This window comes from Ranitomeya imitator, chromosome 3 (genome assembly GCF_032444005.1).
Source record: "Ranitomeya imitator isolate aRanImi1 chromosome 3, aRanImi1.pri, whole genome shotgun sequence".
In the NCBI taxonomy this organism is placed as follows: domain Eukaryota; kingdom Metazoa; phylum Chordata; class Amphibia; order Anura; family Dendrobatidae; genus Ranitomeya; species Ranitomeya imitator.
The window spans coordinates 552,127,487-552,149,747 of record NC_091284.1 but is presented as its reverse complement, the minus strand read 5'-3'; positions in this window follow the sequence as shown (position 1 = coordinate 552,149,747).

Genomic DNA, 22,261 nt, shown 5'->3' with positions numbered 1-22,261 from the left:
TCACATGGGCGGTCACACGGCCAATCACAAGCCGCGACGTCATCTAAGGTCCTTCAGGCGCTAATTCTTAGGAAGGAAGTGTCCGAGGGCGCGTCCGAGGGTGAGTATATTCCTAATAGGTATATACTCACACTCGGACGCACCCTGGTTCTAACCCGCAGCCTTCCTTCCTAAGAATCAGTGACTGAAGGACCTTAGATGACGTCGCGGCTTGTGATTGGTCGCGTGACACCCATGTGACCGCTCACGCGACCAATCACAAGCCGCGACGTCATCGAAGGTCCTTCAGGCACTGATTCTTAGGAAGGAAGTCTGCCGGTGAGAACCAGGGCGCGTCCGAGGGTGAGTATAGCAATATTTTTTATTCTGATTCTTTATTTTACACTTAAATATGGATCCCAGGGCCTGAAGGAGAGTTTCCTCTCCTTCAGACCCTGGGAACCATTAGAAACCCAATGCACTGCATTGGGTTTCGTGTTTCGGCCGACCCCGACCCCGACTTTTCTATAGGATCGGCCGATTTCACTCGATCCGACTTTTGAAAAAGTCGGGTTTCGTGAAATCCGACCCGATCCTATAAAAAGAAAAGTCGCTCAACCCTAATCGAGACACAAACTGGGAACCCCGGTCACTGACAATTTTGTCCGGCATACCGTGTAGGCGAAAGATATGCCTGATGAACAACGCTGCCAAAACCCGTGCAGAAGGTAGCCGTGGAAGAGACACCAAATGAACCATTTTGGAAAAATGGTCGGTGACCACCCAGATAATGGTGCAGCTACGAGACTTGGGTAAGCCCACCACAAAGTCCATCCCAACCATCTCCCAGGGCCTGTCCGCCACCGGCAGGGGGTAAAGCAACCCAGCTGGCCGTTGCCAAGGAGACTTGTTCTTGGCGCAAGAGGCACATGCCCGAACATAGTCTGCGACATCACGAGCCATATGCGACCATCAGTATGTTCTCGCCAGTAACTCAGATGTCCTTTTGGACCCAAAATATCCACCCACCCTGGATGAATGAGCCCAAGAGAGAACCTCCGGATGCAAACTGGATGGTACAAATGTCTTGCCCGGAGGCACAGACTCTAGCGAAACCAGGGCCACAGTTCTCAGGCTCTCGGTGGGGACAATAAGCCGAGGCTCCTCTTCCTCCTCCACAGATGATACAACGGAGAGAGAGAGAGCATCGGCACGAATGTTCTTCTCCCTGGAAAGAAAATGAAGGGTGAAATGAAACCGGGAGAAGAACAAGGACCATCTGGCCTGGTGAGAATTTAACCGCTGGGCTGTCTGCAGGTACACTAAATTCTTGTGATCTGTGAAGACTTGGAAGGGAAAACGAGCTCCCTCTAAGAGATGTCTCCACTCCGAGAAGGCCAACTTCATGGCTAGCAACTCCCTGTTCCCGATGGAATAAATCCTCTCTGCTTTTGAGAAGGTCTTAGAAAAGAAGAAGCAAGGATGCTTCCGACCTTGAGCATCCTTTTGGAAAAGGACTGCTCCAGCACCAACAGATGAGGCATCCACTTTATTATAAATGGCTTATCTACATCGGGGCGATGTAGGATGGGAGCGCTAGCGAAGTGAGACTTAATGGAGAGAAAGGCCTTGGAGACCTCCTCAGACCACAATTTGGGATTTGCTCCCTTCTTGGTGAGGGCAACCAAGGGAGCTACCAAAGTTGTTAGATTATGTACCATTTACCTTATCATGTGGGGAGGTGTTGGCTAACTTTGTATTAGCACAGCAGCAAAGTTGAGAAGTGTGGAATGAACTGGCAATAGTAATTAATGAACCCCATAAAGCGCTGCACCGCTTTAAGAGAATGGGGTTCCTGCCAGTCCATCACAGCCTGTAGTTTGGCAGGATCCATAGCCAATCCCTGGGCGGAGATGATATAGCCTAGGAAAGGTAGGGACTCCTGCTCAAACACACCCTTCTCCAACTTGGCATAGAGGGAGTTTGTCCGTTGGAGGTCGAAGACTTTGCAAACATCTCTCTGGTGGGAGTCAATATCTCGAGAGTAGATGAGAATATCATCCAGATAGACTATGACCGAGGTGGAGAGCATATCCCAGAAGATGTCGTTCACAAAGTCTTGGAAAACGGCTGGGGCATTACAGAGCCCGAAGGGCATCACCAGATATTCATAGTGCCCATCCCTGGTGTTAAAAGCCGTCTTCCATTCGTCCCCCTCACGGATGCGAATCAGGTTGTAAGCACCCCGCAGATCTAATTTGGTAAATACCCTTGCTCCCCGAAGCCTATCAAAGAGCTCAGATATCAGGGGCAAAGGATACTTATTCTTAACGGTGATGGCGTTAAGACCCCTGTAATCTATGCATGGACGTAGTTCAACACGTCTGCATAGGGCCAATATTGCTTGGGGAGAGAGGATAGATCTGTGGGTACCTCAGTAGTAGCAACCTGAACACATTCCCTCTGACATCTACCCCCACAAGATTCACCCCATCCCAAAATTCTGCCTGTGGACCACTCAATATGAGGAGAGTGGTACCGTAGCCAAGGCATCCCCAACAGGACCTCGTCAATTCCCTCAGGAATGACAAGCAGAGATATAATCTCCTGATGAGATGGCGACATGGACAGAGTGAAAGGGATGGTCTGGTGTTTTATCTGTGAGTGCAGTGTCGACCCATTTACCACTCTTACGGTCACTGGTTGAGCTAACATTACCAGGGGAATTGCGTGACGTTGGGTGAAGGCAGATGACATAAAATTGCCCTCCACCCCAGAATCCACGCAGAGCTCTACCGAGTGGGAAAATGAGCCTATAGTAATTGTCCCCTTATAGGACAGTTTGGAGGCAAACGTCGCCGTGTCTAGTGTACCTCCACCTACTACCACTAGACGCTGACATTTCCTCGACCGCTGGGGACATCTGGTGGCAAGATGTCCTGACTGCTGGCAAACATGACAAACCTGGAGTGCATGATTGTTCCGGGACTTAGATCCCGCTCGTGACACTACCATAGGCTCATGGGACTCAGGGGCCTGGACTGGAGACTCCAAAGGTTTGGCGAAGGTAGGAGCCAGTCGAAACCTCTGCCTACACTGGGCTCGCTCTGACCTCCGCTCGTGAAAACGGAGGTCAATACGAGTGGACACTGCTATTAACTCTTCCAGTGTGGCTGGAATCTCCCTAGTGGCCAGAGCATCCTTCACGTGATCAGCCAGCCCCCTCCAAAATATCGGAATAAGGGCTTTATCTGACCACTCCAGCTCAGATGCTAGTGTGCGAAAGTGGATGGCAAAATGGCTGACCAAGGACGAGCCCTTAGTTAATGCCAACAGTTGGAGCGCTGTACCATGGGTGACACGAGGTCCTAAAAAGACCTGTTTCAGAGTGCTCAGAAACAATGGAGCATTCTGCACCACATGATCGCCACGCTCCCACAGCGGCGTAGCCCACTCCAACGCCCTGTCTGACAGGAGAGATACAATAAATCCCACCTTTAGCGCGCTCTGTGGGGAAACGTGCGGCCAGAAGCTCGAGATGAATAGAGCACTGACTCACGAAACCCCTACAAGATTTACTATCACCAGAAAATTTTTCTGGCAGTGGGAGGCGAGATAGAGTCGGAACAGGTGTGGCAGTGGACAAGGTTGCTGCTTCCACGCTAGCAGCCTGAACAGCAACTGCGGTTACATCCACAGCTGAGGTTCTGCGCTCAAGAGCCACCAACCTACCCTCCAGCTGCTGGATGTACTGCAAAGATTGCTGTTTGTCCATCATTACTGGCCAGACCCTGGCGCTAGAATAATGTTAGGGCTAGCGGAACGCACCAAATGATTAAATAGATATAATAAGGTGCGTTCGCAGCCTGGGGTCCACCATGCAGAGATGGAACCTGCCGCTAAGTAATGACGGACTATATGGCAGTGCAATGAGGATACACACATGGGTTAACTTCACCCAGTATGAAGAAAGTGATCCCTGTTAAGTCACAGGGTCGCAGTACCGCACAGAGAGCGCAAGCAAGGAACCACAGAACTCTATCCCAGGACACAAGATTAGAGTTAGTGTAGACCTCTTGCGATCAACACCTCAATTGGGGTATCAGAGGTAACTAATCTGCAAAGAAGTGCATGCTGTGCCACACTAGCGGATGCCACTAACCACCCAGACTTGGGTAAGGTAAGCGCTCTAATAGTGCACGGCGCTGCACTGGCGGTCACAGCAGTTAGACGCTGTTTCGTGTGTTAAAGCTGTGAGTTCAGCCGGGCGCTAGATTGCAGCCATACACCTTACGCGAACAGTCATACACAAGGGATGGGTTTTTTAAGGAACGACTTGCACTCATCAACACACGCACGATAACAATAGTATACTAGTGCATGGCCGTGCGGCCATGCAAACCTTTTATAGCTGCAGCAAGTACAAGACCTTCCGAGAAGGACCAAAGGGATTAGCTGCAGTATCTAAGCATGTGACCCCCGACCTCCAATGGGAGGTCATCCCGTGGGCATGCTCAGAAAGGAAAAATCTGGACTTAGTCCCAGAAAGACCTGCTCGCTGCTGAACATTGCTGGCTACAAGAACAGAGCCTGGAAGGGCAGTAGTAACCAGTCGTCCAGTATTAGCCTGAGCTAGACGCTGGGACCGATGTCTCCACTGAGCAGACTCCACTGCGGCTGGAGAAGAATGGGAGACCACAGCGGAGATGGTTCCAGATTCCCCCTGTGCAGAGGCGGGCACTTGACACCTAACATATACTTGCTGTCATTGTGCAGTAGCACATCTTTCAGACTTTTTTTGATTACTCAATAAAGAGTCTCCTCTTGCACACATTGTACTCAATGTTACATTTTTCCATCAGATATGAACATTACTGCAATACTGCAATACTGCTTCTGTACTATTAAAAACAAGTACCCGGTTCTTTTCCTTCATTTTATAGCCTAAAAGTTTTGCTGAATGTTTAGGGAGGTCCAAGTCCCTGACTAAATCATTTAATTTGAGCTGTGAAAAGCTATGTTAGAATCCTGTTCTGAATCTTCTAAATCAGGTGTATCTTCAAGTTTCTCCAGAGGTGAAGGGCAGGTTTTTCTCAACCATGAGGCACAGGGTGAATCACAGATGGGAGATCTGGGTTTATAATTTCCTTTTTATTTTTAAGGTTGAATCCCTCCATGTTGCGTGTACAAAAGCAGTCATTACCATGATTTTGCGGTTCCCTACAGATAAATCAGGCACGCCGAAACAAAAGCTCTCTTTCTTCCCTTTAGACCACTGTAGTAGTTCTTCTACGCAAACAGAACACACTACATGTGGAGCCAACGACTTGTCCTAATGACCTAGTTTTGCACCAAATAATGCATATACACTTTTTTAATGAAGCCTATAATGTTCCTTCATTGTTTCTTCACTACAAAACAACCGCAAATATAGCAAACACTAAATGGTGGCCCGATTCTAACGCATCGGGTATTCTAGAATATGCATGTCCATGTAGTATATTGCACAGCCCATGCAGTATATTGCCCAGCCACGTAGCTTATTGCCCAAACACGTAGTATATTGCCCAGCCACACATTATATTGCCCAACCAAGTAGTATATTGCCCAACCACGTAGTATATTGCCTGGCCACGTAGTATATTGCCTAGCCACGTAGTATATTGCCCAGTAATGTAGTATATTGCCCAGTCACATAGTATATTGCCCAGTCACGTAGTATATTGCACAGCCCACGTAGTATATTGCCCAGCCACATAGTATATTGCTCAGCCACGTAGTATATTGCCCAACCACATAGTATATTGCCCAGCCACATAGTATATTGCCCAGTCACATAGTATATTGCCCAGTCACATAGTATATTGCCCAGTCATGTAGTATATTGCCCAGCTATGTAGTATATTGCCCAGTGACGTAGTATATTGCCCAGTCACATAGTATATTGCCTAGCCACATAGTATATTTCCCAGCCATGTAGTATATTGCCCAGTCATGTAGTATATTACCCAGCCACATAGTATATTGCCCAGCTACATAGTATATTGCACAGCGACGTAGCATACAGCACAGAGCCACGTGGTATACAGCACAGACACGTAGAATGCTGCCCAGTCACGTAGTATATTGTCCAGTCACGTAGTATATTGCTCAGCCATGAAGTATATTGCCCAGCCACATAGTATATTGCCCAGTGACGTAGTATATTGCCCAGCCACATAGTATATTACCCAGCCACGTAGTATATTGCCCAGCCACATAGTATATTGCCCAGTCACGTAGTATATTGCCCTGTCACATAGTATATTGCCCAGCCACATAGTTTATTGCCCAGCCACGTAGTATATTGCCCAGCCATGTAGTATATTGCACAGCGACATAGTATACAGCACATAGCCACGTAGTTTACAGCACGGACACGTAGTAAACTGCCCAGTCACATAGTATTTTGGCCAGTCACGTAGTATACTGCCCAGCCACGTAGTATATTGCCCAGCCATGTATTTAACAGGTTAAAAAAGACTTAAAATAAAAAATAAACATATACTCACCTTCCGAGGGTCCCTTGTAGTCCTGGTGCCTGTGTGTGGTGCACGCGGCAGCTTCCGGTCCCAGAGTTGGTATGAGCGCAGGACCTGTGATGACATCGTGGTCGCATGACCGTGACATCATGGCAGATCCTTCTCGCATAGCATCCTTGACACCGGAACCTACCGCTTGCACTGCCGAGAACAGGGCGCGACGTCGGAGGGTGAGAATAACATTTTTTTTATTATTATTTGTAACATTAGATATTTTTCCTATTGATGCTATATACGCAGCATCAATACTAAAAAGTTGGTCACACAGGGTTAATAGCTGCGTTAATGGATTGCGTTACACCGCGGTCCATTAACACTGGCATTAACCCTGTGTGAGGGCTGACTGGAGGGGAGTATGGAGCGGCCATTTTGCCGGCGGACTGTGCCCATCGCTGATTGGTCGTGGCAATGGCCGTAGGCATTTTGCCACGAAAAATCAGCGACTTGGATACAAATGAATATCCGTGACAGACAGACAGAAGGATAGACAGAAAGACAGAAGTGACCCTTAGACAATTATATAGTAGATTGTTGGGTGAATTACGACACCTCATTGTAGCCATTTCAAGCACATTGTTAGAAACAGAAGCTTAATCCACCACAACCACTAAACACTGAAAGGAATCATGGTAAGCGCACCACCACACTTATGAAATCTGTCTAAAAGAAAATCTGCCTTTGCTTCCCATAGCAATCAAACTCTGTGCAGCTTTAAGTTTTTATACTGCTGAGCTAAAATGAAAGCTGTGCTCTGATTGGTTGCTATGGACACCACCACACTGTTATGAACTGTGACTAAATAAAAATCTGCCTTTTCTGCCTACAACAACCAATCATAGGTCAGCTTTCATTTCTTACACTGCTGAGGTAAAATAAAAGATATGCTATGAGTGGATGCTATGGACACATACCACAACAGTCTTTGGAAGCTGGGTTAAGAAAATATTCCCACAGCAGCCAATCACAGCACAGCATTCATTAATTTCTAACCAATATAATGACACCAAAATCATCCACCAAAGGTGTTTGCATTTCTAATAAAGGTAAGTATCCCAAAGATGTATTGTAGAATCCAAATTCAATAAAAGGTAACACCAATAGGATAATTCTCAAGAACAGTAATCTAGATAAAGAAGACAAATTAGACATAAAAGAAAACTAATAAATTGGGAATGGTCCCAATTGTTCAAACACAGGCTTTTTTTAATTAATGTTAGTACCATTTTTGATATGTCTTTGATGAAGCTTATTTGGGTGTCTCTGTTTTTTATTACTTTTTCTATTTTTCAGTCTTCTACATGTGTGCTTGCTTGATTATCCAGTTACATGTCTATACATGTATATTTGCTGTCACACACTTTATGTAATTGGACGTGGCTCAAGTTCCTTTTCTTGACGGCACACGGTCTCTGCCCATACTTTGGTTGGGCTCCTTTGGGTACACTTTAGGCCATGTTCATACTTTGCGGTTTTTACCGCGGAACCACAGCGATTTTGCAGCTGTGGGTCCACAGCAGTTTCCATAGCGTTTACAGTAACCTGTAAACCCTATGGAAACCGCAAACCGCTGTGCACATGCTGCAGGAAAAACCGCGCGGGAACGCAGCGGTTTACAACCTGCAGCATGTCACTTCTTTGTGCAGAATCGCAGCGATTCTGCACTCATAGGAATGCATTGATCCGCTTACTTCCCGCATGGGGCTGTGCCCACCATGCGGGAAGTAAGCGGATAATGTGCGGGTGGTACCCGGGGTGGAGGAGAGGAGACTCTCCTCCAGGCCCTGGGAACCATATTTGTGGGTAAAAAGAAAAGAATTAAAATAAAAAATAATGCTATACTCACCTCTCAGCGCTGCACGCGGCCGTCCGGTCTCAGGTTTGCTATGCGACCAGGACCTGCGGTGACGTCGCGGTCACATGACCGTGGCGTCACGAAGGTCCTTCTCGCACAGCATCTTTGGAACTGGACCGCCGCCTGCAGCGCCGAGGAGATCGGGACATCAGAGGGTGAGTATATCATTATTTTTATTATTTTTAACATTACTATTGATGCTGCATATAGCTGCATATGCAGCATCAATAGTAGGAGTAAATCCCACTGCGGAACCCGCAACACAAACCGCGGTAAATCTGCAGGGATAACCGCAGCGGGTTTGCCCTGCAGATTTATCAAATCCGCTGTGGGAAAACCTGCGGGAGAACCCGCAGCCCCCTTCCTAGGTGTGAACATAGCCTTAGTCTATTTATCCTTTATATATAGCTTTTTATTCTATATGTACATTATTTTTTCATTTTTTCCCCTTTCCCTTTTTTCCCTCTCCCTTTTCTATTTTTCCCCTTCACCCTCCCATCCCCACTTCCTTTTCTTCACCATTCTTTCTTTTTCTCTTTTTTCCTTTCCCCTCACTCCACTTATCCTCTTATTTTATTCATGTAGTTTTATGTCCACAATATGTATTAATGAAGTTCACTTTAAGTATAATTTTTTTAATTTAGTTTTTTTATTCCCTATTTATGCACTTTTATGTCCAAAATAGGTATTAATAAGGCTCACTTTAAGTGTGAATGGCTTTCCTTAATTTTCTTTTACTACACTCGTGTTTTCACTATCACTTAGTATTCCGATTCATCTTGGATGGTGGATCCCTATATTATCGAATCATGTGTGTCTAACACTATTATCAGTTTTTATCCCTTTTTGGGTCATGCTCTGATTTGCACTTGCATCTTTATTAGTCTTTGGTTCTCCATTTGTACTGTGATTTTTTGTGGGTTTTATATTCAATTTATTCTGTCATGGCCGAAAGTGCTGGCATCCTTGAAATTGTTTCAGAAAATGAAGTATTTCTCCCAGAAAATTATTGAAATGACACGTTTTCTTATACACATGTTTATTTCATTTGTGTGTATTCGAACAACACAAAAAAAGCAGAGAAAAAAAAGGTTAATTGGATATCATTTCAAACAAAACCCTAAAAATGGGTCTGACAAAATTGTTGGCACCTTTCCAAAATTGTGGGTAAACAATTTTGTTTCAAACTCACGTGTTGCAAGTTACAGGTGTGGGCAATATGAAAATCACTCTTGAAACCAGATAAATAGTGGAGAAGTTTACTAAATGGTTGCATTGTGTGTCTGTGTGTGCCACAATAAGCATGGAGAACAGACATAGTAGAAGAGAACAGTCTGTGAACTTGAAAACCAAAATTGTTGAATAATATCAATAATCTTAAGGTTACAAATCCAGCTCCAGAGATCTTGATGTCCACGGTGCGCAGCATAGTCAGGAATAGGGTTGAGCGAAACGGGTCGTTCATTTTCAAAAGTCGCCGACTTTTGGCAAAGACGGGTTTCATGAAACCCGATCCGACCCCTGTGCGGGGTCGGCCATGCGGTATGCGACTTTCGCGCCAAAGTCGCGTTTCAATGACGCGAAAAGCGCCATTTCTCAGCCAATGAAGGTAAACGCAGAGTGTGGGCAGCGTGATGACATAGGTCCTGGTCCCCACCATCTTAGAGAAGGGCATTGCAGTGATTGGCTTGCTGTCTGCGGCGTCACAGGGGCTATAAAGGGGCGTTCCCGCCGACCGCCATGTTACTGCTGCTGATCTGAGCTTAGAGAGAGGTTGCTGCCGCTTCGTCAGAAGCAGGGATAGCGTTAGGCAGGGTCCATTAACCACCAAACCGCTTGTGCTGTAGCGATTTCCACTGCCCAACACCACCTTCGGTGTGCAGGGACAGTGGAAGCTACATTTTTTTTTTTTCCCCTCAGCGCTGTAGCTCATTGGGCTGCCCTAGAAGGCTCCCTGATAGCTGCATTGCTGTGTGTACGCCGCTGTGCAAACCAACTGCTTTTTTCAAAGCACAAATCCTCTTGTTCCTTCCTTTCTGCACAGCTATCTTTTTTGTTTGTCCACACTTTTTATTTAATTTGTGCATCAGTCCACTCCTTATTGCTGCCTGCCATACCTGGCTGAGATTACTGCAGGGAGATAGTAATTGTTGGACACTCCCTGTTTTTTTGTTTTTTTTGTGGGAGATTAAGATTGACATTTCTGCTAGAGTGCCATCCCTGTGTGTGCCATCTCTCACTCAGTGGGCCATAGAAAGCCTATTTATTTTTTTGCTTGATTTGGGTTATAAAATCTACCTGAAAAAATCACTACATCAATCAGTGGGAGAAAAATATTGGCCTCAGGGCTTGTGTGCCACTCTTGACTCCTGTGTGTGCCATCTCTCTGTCAGTGGGCCATAGAAAGCCTATTTATTTTTTTGCTTGATTTGGGTTCTAAAATCTACCTGAAAAAATCACTACATCAATCAGTGGGAGAAAAATATTGGCCTCAGGGCTTGTGTGCCACTCTTGACTCCTGTGTGCATCATCACTCACTCAGTGGGCCATAGAAAGCCCTTTTTTTTTTTTTTTGCTTTATTTGGGTTCTAAATTCAACCTTAAAAAATCAATAAATCAATCAGTGGGAGATTAATATTGGCCTTTGGGCTTGTGTGCCAGTCCTAAGCGTGCCATCTCTCTCTCTCAGATAGTGGGCCATAGAAAGCCTATTTATTATTTTTTTTATTGGGTTTATAAATTTTCCCTGGAACAAAAAAAAAAAAGTGGGAGATTAATATTGGCCTCTGGGCTTGTGTGCCAGTCCTGAGCGTGCCATCTCTCTCACAAATAGTGGGCCATAGAAAGCCTATTTATTTATTTTTTTTTGGTTTTATAAATTCTCCCTGAAAAAAAAAGGAAGATTAATATTGGCCTTTGGGCTTGTGTGCCAGTCCTAAGCGTGCCATCTCTCTCTCTCAGATAGTGGGCCATAGAAAGCCTATTTATTATTTTTTTTATTGGGTTTATAAATTTTCCCTGGAACAAAAAAAAAAAGTGGGAGATTAATATTGGCCTCTGGGCTTGTGTGCCAGTCCTGAGCGTGCCATCTCTCTCACAAATAGTGGGCCATAGAAAGCCTATTTATTTTATTTTTTTGGTTTTATAAATTCTCCCTGAAAAAAAAAAGGGAGATTAATATTGGCCTTTGGGCTTGTGTGCCAGTCCTAAGCGTGCCATCTCTCTCTCTCAGATAGTGGGCCATAGAAAGCCTATTTATTTATTTTTTTACTGGGTTTATAAATTTTCCCTGAAAAAAAAAAAAAAGTGGGAGATTAATATTGGCCTCTGGGCTTGTGTGCCAGTCCTGAGCGTGCCATCTCTCTCACAAATAGTGGGCCATAGAAAGCCTATTTATGTTTTTGGTTGATTTGGGTTCTAAATTCTACCTGAAAAAATCAATAAATCAATCAGTGGGAGATAAATATTGGCCTCTGGGCTTGTGTGCCACTCCTGACTCCTGTGTGTGTCATCTCTCACTCAGTGGGCCATAGAAAGCCTTTTTTTGTTTTATTTGTTTTCTAAATTCTCCCTGAAAAAATCATTTTATTCTATTATTTTTTTTTCCTAAAGTCTCCCTGAAAAAAAAAAAAAAAAAAAAAATCAGTGGGAGATTAATATTGCCCCTTCTGCTTGTGTGCCAGTCTTGACTCCTGGGTGTGCCATCTCTCTCTCCAATTGTGGGCCATAGAAAGCCTATTATTTTTTTAGCTTGATTTGGGTTCCAAAATCTACCTGAAAAAATCACTACATCAATCAGTGGGAGATAAATATTGGCCTCTGGGCTTGTGTGCCACTCCTGACTCCTGTGTGCGTCATCTCTCACTCAGTGGGCCATAGAAAGCCTTTTTTTGTTTTATTTGTTTTCTAAATTCTCCCTGAAAAAATCATTTTATTTTATTTGGTTTCTAAATTCTTCCTGAAAAAATCATTTTATTCTATTATTTTTTTTTCCTAAAGTCTCCCTGAAAAAAAAAAAAAAAAAAATCAGTGGGAGATTAATATTGCCCTTTCTGCTTGTGTGCCAGTCTTGACTCCTGGGTGTGCCATCTCTCTCTCTCTCTCCAATTGTGGGCCATAGAAAGCCTATTATTTTTTTAGCTTGATTTGGGTTCCAAAATCTACCTGAAAAAATCACTACATCAATCAGTGGGAGATAAATATTGGCCTCTGGGCTTGTGTGCCACTCCTGACTCCTGTGTGCGTCATCTCTCACTCAGTGGGCCATAGAAAGCCTTTTTTTGTTTTATTTGTTTTCTAAATTCTCCCTGAAAAAATCATTTTATTTTATTTGGTTTCTAAATTCTTCCTGAAAAAATCATTTTATTCTATTATTTTTTTTTCCTAAAGTCTCCCTGAAAAAAAAAAAAAATCAAATCAGTGGGAGATTAATATTTACATTTGTGCTTCAGTGACAGTCCTGCGTGTGTGGCATCTCTCTCATTTGTTGCCACCAACAACAGAGTGTGTAACATTGTGCCTGATTTTCGTTGTGGTCTCACTCACCTGTAAAGGGGTAGCTAAATCATACTGAAGTTATAGCTCACCGTGTAAGTTGTGTGACAGCAACAAATACCGTTAGTTTGGTTACGTTTTTAAAACAATGAGGAAGTCTGGTGGAAGAGGTCGTGGCCGGGGGCATTCATTGTCAGCTGGTAATGAGGGTAGTGGTAGTGGTGGAGCATCAGCTGGTCGTGGGAAAAAAAATATTGCACCTAAGTCTGGAGCTGTGGAGCCAGGTTCGTCGTCTGGCTACACAAGGCCTCGAACGCTCCCTTTTCTTTGAGTAGGAAAACCGCTTTTAAAGCCGGAGCAGCAAGAGCAAGTTTTGGCTTATCTTGCTGACTCAGCCTCTAGCTCTTTTGCCTCCTCTCGTGAAACTGGTAAATGTCAAAGCAGCGCATCGTTAGTGGATGTTCACGGTCAGGGACAAGTCGCTTCCTTGTCCTCTTCAGCAAAAACAACAACAGAGAAGAATGCAGCAGGCGACACAACGGGTTACTCCATGGAGCTCTTTACACATACCGTCCCTGGCTTAGAAAGTGAAGCAGTTAACAGTCCATGCCCATTACAAGTTGAATCTGACATGGAGTGCACTGATGCACAGCCACAGCCAGACTACTATGCTGGTCCTTTGACTCAGACCACAATATTGCCCTCGCAGGGTAATGATCAAGAATCAGACCCTGATGAGACTATGTTGCCCCATCACGAACGCTATACCACCGACCGACACGGTGACACAGACGAAGTTGCACACGAGCTACAAGAAGAGGTAATAGATAACCCACTTCTTGACCCCGATTGGCAGCCATTGGGGGAACAGGGTGCAGGCGGCAGCAGTTCTGAAGCGGAGGAGGAGGGGCCGCAGCAGGCATCAACATCGCAACAGGTTCCATCTGCCGGGCCCGTATTTTGCCCAAAACGCGTGGCAAGGCCAAAACCTGTTGGAGGACAGCGTGGCCATCCGGTTAAAGCTCAGTCTGCAATGCCTGAAAAGGTATCCGATGCTAGAAAGAGTGCAGTCTGGCATTTTTTTAAACAACATCCAATTGATCAGCGCAAAGTCATCTGTCAAAAATGTTCAACTACCTTAAGCAGAGGACAGAATCTGAAAAGTCTCAATACAAGTTGCATGCATAGACATTTAACCACCATGCATTTGCAAGCCTGGACTAACTACCAAACGTCCCTTAAGGTTGTAGCACCCTCGGCCAATGAAGCTAGTCAGCAACGCAACATCCCTTCCGGCAGTGTAGGGCCACCATTTTCCGCACCACCTGCAGTATCTGTGCAGGTTTCTTTGCCAGGCCAAAGCAGTCAGGGTCAGGGAATCACCAGTTTCGTAGTAGGAAACACTGCATCTAGGGCACCGGCGACAACAATACCATCTCCCACCGTCTCTCAGTCTGCCATGTCCACCGGCACCCCCGCTAGTTCCACGATCTCCAGCTCTCCAGTCCAGCTCACCCTACATGAGACTATGGTTAGAAAAAGGAAGTACTTAGCCTCGCATCCGCGTACACGGGGTTTGAACGCCCACATAGCTAGACTAATCTCGTTAGAGATGATGCCCTACTGGTTAGTTGAAAGCGAAGCTTTCAAAGCCCTGATGGACTACGCTGTACCACGCTACGAGCTACCCAGTCGACACTTTTTTTCCAGAAAAGCCATCCCAGCCCTCCACCAGCATGTTAAAGAGCGCATCGTCCATGCACTCAGGCAATCTGTGAGCACAAAGGTGCACCTGACAACAGATGCATGGACCAGTAGGCATGGCCAGGGACGTTACGTGTCCATCACGGCACACTGGGTGAATGTTGTGGATGCAGGGTCCACAGGGGACAGCAAGTTTGGGACAGTTCTGCCTAGCCCACGGTCTAGGAAACAGTTGGCTGTAGCCGTTCGCACCCCCTCCTCCTCCTCTTTGTCCTCCTGCAGAAGCGAGAGCTCGTCCACAGACCGCAGTCGCACAACCACTCCATCCGCAGCTGCCACTGTTGCACACCAGGTCTCCCATTATGGGGCAGCTACTGGCAAACGTCAGCAGGCTGTATTGACTATGAAGTGTTTGGGCGACAACAGACACACCGCGGAAGTTCTGTCCGAGTTCTTGCAGAAAGAAATGCAGTCGTGGCTGGGCACTGTAGATCTTGAGGCAGGCAAGGTAGTGAGTGATAACGGAAGGAATTTCATGGCTGCCATCTCCCTTTCCCAACTGAAACACATTCAGGAGCTGCACACCTTAAACCTGGTGGTGCAGTGCTTCCTGAAAAGTTATCCGGGGTTATCCGACCTGCTCCTCAAAGTGCGTGGACTTTGCTCACATATCCGCCGTTCGCCCGTACACTCCAGCCGTATGCAGACCTATCAGCGTTCTTTGAACCTTCCCCAGCATCCCTAATCATAGACGTTGCAACAAGGTGGAACTCAACACTGCACATGCTTCAGAGACTGTGCGAACAGAGGCGGGCTGTTATGTTTTTGTGGGAGGATACACATACACGGGCAGGCAGTAGGATGGCAGACATGGAGTTGTCAGGTGTGCAGTGGTCGAAGATTCAAGACATGTGTCAAGTCCTTCAGTGTTTTGAGGAATGCACACGGCTGGTTAGTGCAGACAACGCCATAATAAGCATGAGCATCCCCCTAATGCGTCTGCTGATGCAAAGTTTGACGCACATAAAGGATCAGGCGTCTGCAGCTGAGGAAGAGGAAAGCCTTGATGACAGTCAGCCATTGTCTGGCCAGGGCAGTGTACAGGACGAGTTAGCGGGCGAAGAGGAGGAGGAGGACGAGGAGGATGATGGGGATGATTATATTTTTAATGAGGAAGCTTTTCCGGGGCCACTGGAAATTGGTGGCACGGCAAGGCCGGGTTCTGGTTTTTGGAGGGACACAAGTGACGTGGATTTGCCTGAAACTGCCCCTCAACCAAGCACAACCGCAGATTTGAGAACTGGAACTTTGGCCCACATGGCGGATTATGCCTTACGTATCCTCAAAAGGGACACATGCATAACTAAAATGATGAACGATGACGATTACTGGTTGGCCTGCCTCCTTGATCCTCGCTATAAAGGCAAATTGCAAAATATAATGCCACATGAGAACTTGGAACTAATATTAGCAACCAAACAATCAACTCTTGTTGACCGTTTGCTTCTGGCATTCCCTGCACACAGCGCCCGTGATCGTTCTCACACGAGCTGCAGGGGCCAGCAGACCAGACGAGTTAGAGGGGCAGAAATCAGAAGTGGCGTTGGCCAGAGGGGTTTTCTGACCAGGTTGTGGAGTGATTTTGCTATGACCGCAGACAGGACAGGTACTGCAGCATCAATTCAAAGTGACAGGAGACAACATTTGTCCAGTATGGTTACAAACTATTTTTCATCCCTTATCGATGTCCTCCCTCAACCGTCATTCCCATTTGATTACTGGGCATCAAAATTAGACACCTGGCCAGAATTGGCAGAATATGCATTGCAGGAGCTTGCTTGCCCGGCAGCTAGTGTCCTATCAGAAAGAGTATTCAGTGCTGCAGGTTCAATACTAACAGAAAAAAGGACTCGTCTGGCTACCAAAATGTAGATGATCTAACCTTCATTAAAATGAACCACAACTGGATTTCGAAATCTTTTGCCCCACCTTGCCCGGCTGACACCTAGCTTTCCTATGAAAAGGTCTTGCCTGTGGACTATTCTGAATGCCTTTTCCAATCTCGTAATTTTCTGCACCTGATTGTCCAGCATACGACATGTTTACACCTCACTAAATGTTCAAACTCCCCACACGGGGCCGTGGTATCGACACTTGGCGACAGCACCCGTGAGAGTGCTGTTTGTCTGAAGAGGTGGGTGTGCCCGCTTTTGGTCGACGGCACTGCCACTGGGTCCCTCCTAGTACAATAAAGTGTCTCTGGCGGTGGTGGTGCGCACCCAACGTCAGACACACCGTTGTAATATGAGGGGCCCTGGGCCTGTACCGCCGGCCACAAGACAGTTTACCCCCCCAGCTCAAACAGTGCTCTACCACTTGCAAAATTATCTCACAGCTCCACCAATGTTTAGTCTATGCGCTGACATCCTTCAATGCCTGCCACTGACAATACCATTGCATTGACATTTTTGTTATGTTAGGCCTTCGAAGCCTGTCTGCGGTCACTCCTTCCACTATGCCTCCACTGACCACACCACTGCTGCCCGTGTACCCCTGGAACCAATTTAAAATTGCCTACAGCCAGCCCAATTTTTTTATTTTAGGCCTTCGATGCCTGTCTGCGGTCACTCCTTCCACTAGGCCTCCACTGACCACACCACTGCTGCCCGTGTACCCCTGGAACCAATTTAAAATTGCCTATAGCCATGTGTTATTATTTTAGGCCTTCGATGCCTGTCTGCGGTCACTCCTTACAATATGCCTCCACTGACCACACCACTGCTGCCCGTGTACCCCTGGAACCAATTTAAAATTGCCTACAGCCAGCCCAATTTTTTTATTTTAGGCCTTCGATGCCTGTCTGCGGTCCGTTCTTTCTACTACTACTACACTGACCAGGCCACTGCTGCCCGTGTACCCCTGGAACCAATTTAAAATTGACTACAGCCATGTGTTATTATTTTAGGCCTTCGATGCCTGTCTGCGGTCACTCCTTCCACTAGGCCTCCACTGACCACACCACTGCTGCCCGTGTACCCCTGGAACCAATTTAAAATTGCCTACAGCCATGTGTTATTATTTTAGGCCTTCGATGCCTGTCTGCGGTCACTCCTTCCACTAGGCCTCCACTGACCACACCACTGCTGCCCGTGTACCCCTGGAACCAATTTAAAATTAACTACAGCCAGCCCAATTTTTTTATTTTAGGCCTTCGATGCCTGTCTGCGGTCACTCCTTCCACTAGGCCTCCACTGACCACACCACTGCTGCCTGTGTACCCCTGGAACCAATTTAAAATTGCCTACAGCCATGTGTTATTATTTTAGGCCTTCGATGCCTGTCTGCGGTCACTCCTTCCACTAGGCCTCCACTGACCACACCACTGCTGCCCGTGTACCCCTGGAACCAATTTAAAATTGCCTACAGCCAGCCCAATTTTTTTATTTTAGGCCTTCGATGCCTGTCTGCGGTCACTCCTTCCACTAGGCCTCCACTGACCACACCACTGCTGCCCGTGTACCCCTGGAACCAATTTAAAATTGCCTACAGCCAGCCCAATTTTTTTATTTTAGGCCTTCGATGCCTGTCTGCGGTCACTCCTTCCACTAGGCCTCCACTGACCACACCACTGCTGCCCGTGTACCCCTGGAACCAATTTAAAATTGCCTACAGCCATGTGTTATTATTTTAGGCCTTCGATGCCTGTCTGCGGTCACTCCTTCCACTAGGCCTCCACTGACCACACCACTGCTGCCCGTGTACCCCTGGAACCAATTTAAAATTGCCTACAGCCATGTGTTATTATTTTAGGCCTTCGAAGCCTGTCTGCGGTGCGTTCTTTCTACTACTACTACACTGACCAGGCCACTGCTGCCCGTGTTCCCCTGGAACCAATTTAAAATTGCCAACAGCCATGTGTTATTATTTTAGGCCTTCGATGCCTGTCTGCGGTCACTCCTTCCACTAGGCCTCCACTGACCACACCACTGCTGCCCGTGTACCCCTGGAACCAATTTAAAATTGCCTACAGCCAGCCCAATTTTTTTATTTTAGGCCTTCGATGCCTGTCTGCGGTCACTCCTTCCACTAGGCCTCCACTGACCACACCACTGCTGCCCGTGTACCCCTGGAACCAATTTAAAATTGCCTACAGCCAGCCCAATTTTTTTATTTTAGGCCTTCGATGCCTGTCTGCGGTCACTCCTTCCACTAGGCCTCCACTGACCACACCACTGCTGCCCGTGTACCCCTGGAACCAATTTAAAATTGCCTACAGCCATGTGTTATTATTTTAGGCCTTCGATGCCTGTCTGCGGTCACTCCTTCCACTAGGCCTCCACTGACCACACCACTGCTGCCCGTGTACCCCTGGAACCAATTTAAAATTGCCTACAGCCATGTGTTATTATTTTAGGCCTTCGAAGCCTGTCTGCGGTGCGTTCTTTCTACTACTACTACACTGACCAGGCCACTGCTGCCCGTGTTCCCCTGGAACCAATTTAAAATTGCCAACAGCAATGTGTTATTATGTTAGGCCTTCGATGCCTGTTTGCGGTCACTCCTTCCAATAGTTCTCCACTGACCAGACCAATGCTGGCCGTGTACCCCTGGAACCCAGCTGAAAGTGCATGGAGCCTCCTTTTTTTCTTTGTTTTATATTTAGAAAGCCCAGATGAACTACGCTGTGCAACGGTTCAAGCTACCCAGTCGACATTTCTTTTGCGAGAAAAGCCATCCCAGCCCTCCACCGGCATGAAAAAGTCTGCATTGTCATAGCACTCAGGCAATCAAACAGTAGAAAGGTGCACCTGCAAGAGACGCATGGACCAGTAGGCATGTCCACAAAAAGTTACGTGTCCATTACGGCGCACTGGGTTAATGTGTTGGATGCATGGTCCACAGGGGACAGCCTACAAAGTCTGTCTGCAGTCCCTAATTCCAATTTTCCTCCGCTGACCACACCACTGCTGCCCGTGTACCCCTGGAACCAATTTTACAGTGTCTACAGCCTAATTTTGTTATGTTAGGCCTACTACGCCTGTCTGCGGTCCCTCCTTCCAATACTCGTCCACTGACCACACCACTGCTGCCCGTGGACCCCTGGAACCTATTTTAATTGCATAGAGCATCCTTTTTTTAATAGTAGGCGTACAAAGTCTGTCTGCGGTCCACTAATGAAATTGTCCTCCACTGCCCAGAGCACTGCTGCTTGTGTACCCCTGTAACTTTTTTAAGCTGCAGTGAGCCACATTTTTGGGTTAAGTCCTACTACCTGTGTCTGTCTGCGCCACTCAATTCAGCTGTGTTCCTTTGAAAAAAGCTGAGCGTCAATAGTCTTGTTTTCAGCCTCTAGGAATTTTAAAACTGCATTGGAGTACAACTTTGGTAGGGCCTACTAACGGTGTCTGCCTCCCCAAGGTGTGCCCCAGGTTTCCTCGCCATTGCTTCGATCTTAATGCTCTCGTTTAGTAGTTGTTGGAAACGACATTGCATTAGGCCTACAAATTGGGTATGGGGTGTAGAGAGATGGTGTGTTCCACTCCAAGGTGTTCTCCAGGTTACCTTTCCTGAGCTCCGATCTTCCGGCTCTCGTTTAGTAGTTCTTGGAAACTACACTGCATTAGGCCTACAAATTGGGTATGGGGTGTAGAGAGATGGTGTGTTCCACTCCAAGGTGTTCTCCAGGTTGCCTTTCCTGAGCTTCGATCTTCCGGCTCTCGTTTAGTAGTTCTTGGAAACTACGCTGCATTAGGCCTACAAATTGGGTATGGGGTGTAGAGAGATGGTGTGTTCCACTCCAAGGTGTTCTCCAGGTTGCCTTTCCTGAGCTTCGATCTTCCGGCTCTCGTTTAGTAGTTCTTGGAAACTACACTGCATTAGGCCTACAAATTGGGTATGGGGTGTAGAGAGATGGTGTGTTCCACTCCAAGGTGTTGCCTTTCCTGAGCTTCGATCTTCCGGCTCTCGTTTAGTAGTTCTTGGAAACTACACTGCATTAGGCCTACAAATTGGGTATGGGGTGTAGAGAGATGGTGTGTTCCACTCCAAGGTGTTCTCCAGGTTGCCTTTCCTGAGCTTCGATCTTCCGGCTCTCGTTTAGTAGTTGTTGGAAACTACACTGCATTAGGCCTACAAATTGGGTATGGGGTGTAGAGAGATGGTGTGTTCCACTCCAAGGTGTTCTCCAGGTTGCCTTTCCTGAGCTTCGATCTTCCGGCTATCGTTTAGTAGTTGTTGGAAACTACACTGCATTAGGCCTACAAATTGGGTATGGGGTGTAGAGAGATGGTGTGTTCCACTCCAAGGTGTTCTCCAGGTTGCCTTTCCTGAGCTTCGATCTTCCGGCTCTCGTTTAGTAGTTGTTGGAAACTACGCTGCATTAGGCCTACAAATTGGGTATGGGGTGTAGAGAGATGGTGTGTTACACTCCAAGGTGTTCTCCAGGTTGCCTTTCCTGAACTTCTATCTTCAGGCTCTCATTAAATTGTGGTTAAACGGAACAACTGCATTTGGCGTACTAGTTGGTTTGGGGCCTACTATCGGTGTCTGCCACTCCTTGCTGTTCTCCTGGTTTCCTGTCCTGAAATTCCATTTTCAGACTCTCGTTAAGTAGTTGTTAATGTTAGACTGCATTTGGCCTACTAGTTGGGTTGGGGCCTACTATCGGTGTCTGCCACTCCTTGCTGTTCTCCTCCACTGAACAAAGCTGTGCCGCCTGTTTACTACGGTTGCCAATTTTGAACTGCATTTCGACTACTTACTGATTTGGGCCTACTCTCTGTGTCAGCCTCTCATTCCAGTTGTCCTCCACTGCAATGCCCCCTGGTTAGTTCTGTGTTACCAATTTTGAACTGCATTTAGCCAACTTTATTCTTTGGGCCTATATCTGTGTTTCCTCCTCATCCTGCCCATTGCCCAGCCAGTGATAGATGAGTCTGCTGGTACATTGACCCATAACGCAAAATTCCCCGTGCACGCTACACAGCAAGATTGTGACCCTGCTGAAAGTCAGGTTCCTCTTCCCGCATACCATACCACCTTACACGGGGACAAAGAGGAAGGTGCAGATGAAAGTGCAGGTTCCTTCATCAGGTGGGGGGAGGAATACTAGTTGGCGACGTCACTGGCACAGGGCCTCTCATAGTACGCAAAAGTGTTGCTGCCGGTGGGAGGCGCCCCCGCCATGCAAACACACCGCTGTACTTTGAGGGGCCCTGTGCCAGTGCCAATGCCAACGAGTGGGCCCCCCCTGCTTGCTCAGGATCACAGCACTTGCAAAGTTGAAATACTTACCTCTCCCTGCTCCACTGCCGTGACGTGGTCCAGATTTACTGGGCCCACTAATTACTTGAACCAGCCCTAACCCCCACAACTTTAGCCAAATGACCCCCAATTTCAAATGCCTTCCAATTATTATAAGGTAAATTACGATTGACAAGCTTCTTTAACAAGAATGGATGTTTTTGCCATTAAAATGGGCAGTGTAGGTGTTTTCCTGGCCTCCACTCACTGCCGACTATGCTCCCCCATTGACTTGCATTGGGTTTCGTGTTTCGGGCGATACCCGACTTTTCGCGATAATCGGCCGATTCCACTCGACTCGACTTCTAAGATAGTCGGGTTTCGCGAAACACGGCTCGACTCTAAAAAG